This window comes from Engystomops pustulosus, unplaced genomic scaffold (assembly GCF_040894005.1).
Source record: "Engystomops pustulosus unplaced genomic scaffold, aEngPut4.maternal MAT_SCAFFOLD_171, whole genome shotgun sequence".
NCBI classification, from domain to species: Eukaryota; Metazoa; Chordata; class Amphibia; order Anura; family Leptodactylidae; genus Engystomops; species Engystomops pustulosus.
This window is the reverse complement of record NW_027285051.1, coordinates 72501-74214: the sequence shown is the minus strand read 5'-3', so window position 1 is coordinate 74214 and position 1714 is coordinate 72501.

The following is a 1714-nucleotide window of genomic DNA, read 5'->3' as shown; positions in this document are numbered from 1 at the left end:
GAACAGTGACTCTTGGCCGGATAGGCCAAGTGGCTTCTCCCGCCGACTTGCCCCTTTGGAAGTAGGAGCTCCCACTTCCATGGGCATTATTCCTCCCCGGGACATACTGCCAAGTGTGGCCGGGGAACAGTGACTCTTGGCCGGATAGTCCAAGTGGCTTCTCCCGCTGACTTGCCCCTTTGGAAGTAGGAGCTCCTACTTCCATGGGCATTATTCCTCCCCGGGACCTACAGCCAAGAGTGGCCGGGGGACAGTGACATGTGGCCGGATAGGCCAAGTGGCTTCTCCCGCTGACTTGCCCCTTTGGAAGTTGGAGCTCCTACTTCCATGGGCATTATTCCTCCCCGGGACCTACTGCCAAGTGTGGCCGGGGAACAGTGACTCTTGGCCGGATAGGCCAAGTGGCTTCTCCCGCTGACTTGCCCCTATGGAAGTAGGAGCTCTTACTTCCATGGGCATTATTCCTCCCCGGGACCTACTGCCAAGTGTGGCCGGGGAACAGTGACTCTTGGCCGGATAGGCCAAGTGGCTTCTCCCGCTGACTTGCCCCTTTGGAAGTAGGAGCTCTCACTTCCATGGGCAGTATACCTCTCGGGGACTTAGAGCCAAGTGTCTTCACCCTTTGGAGGTAGGAGCTCTTACTTCCATGGGCATTATTCCTCTCCGGGACCTACAGCCAAGTGTGGCCGGGGAACAGTGACACTTGGCCGGATAGGCCAAGTGGCTGCTCCCGCTGACTTGCCCCTATGGAAGTAGGAGCTCTTACTTCCATGGGCATTATTCCTCCCCGGGACCTACTGCCAAGTGTGGCCGGGGAACAGTGACTCTTGGCCGGGTAGGCCAAGTGGCTTCTCCCGCTGACTTGCCCCTTTGGAAGTAGGAGCTCTTACTCCCATGGGCAGTATACCTCTCGGGGACTTAGAGCCAAGTGTCTTCACCCTTTGGAGGTAGTAGCTCCTACTTCCATGGGCATTATTCCTCCCCGGGACCTACTGCCAAGTGTAGCCGGGGAACAGTGACTCTTGGCCGGATAGAACTAGTGGCTTCTCCCGCTGACTTGCCCCTTTGGAAGTAGGAGCTCCTACTTCCATGGGCATTATTCCTCCCCGGGACCTACTGCCAAGAGTGGCCGGGGAACAGTGACTCTTGGCCGGGTAGGCCAAGTGGCTTCTCCCGCTGACTTGCCCCTTTGGAAGTAGGAGCTCCTACTTCCATGGGCATTATTCCTCCCCGGGACCTACTGCCAAGTAAGGCCGGGGAACAGTGACTCTTGGCCGGATAGAACTAGTGGCTTCTTCCGCTGACTTGCCCCTTTGGAAGTAGGAGCTCCTACTTCCATGGGCATTATTCCTCCCCGGGACCTACAGCCAAGCTTGGCCGGGGGACAGTGACATGTGGCCGGATAGGCCAAGTGGCTTCTCCCGCTGACTTGCCCCTTTGGAGGTAGGAGCTCTTACTTCCATGGGCATTATTCCTCTCCGGGACCTACAGCCAAGTGTGGCCGGGGAACAGTGAAACTTGGCCGGATAGGCCAAGTGGCTGCTCCCGCTGACTTGCCCCTTAGGAAGTAGGAGCTCCTACTTCCATGGGCATTATTCCTCCCCGGGACCTATAGCCAAGTGTGGACGGGGGACAGTGACATGTGGCCGGATAGGCCGAGCGGCTTCTCCCGCTGACGTCATCGCTTTGGAAGTAGGAGCTCCTACTTCCATGG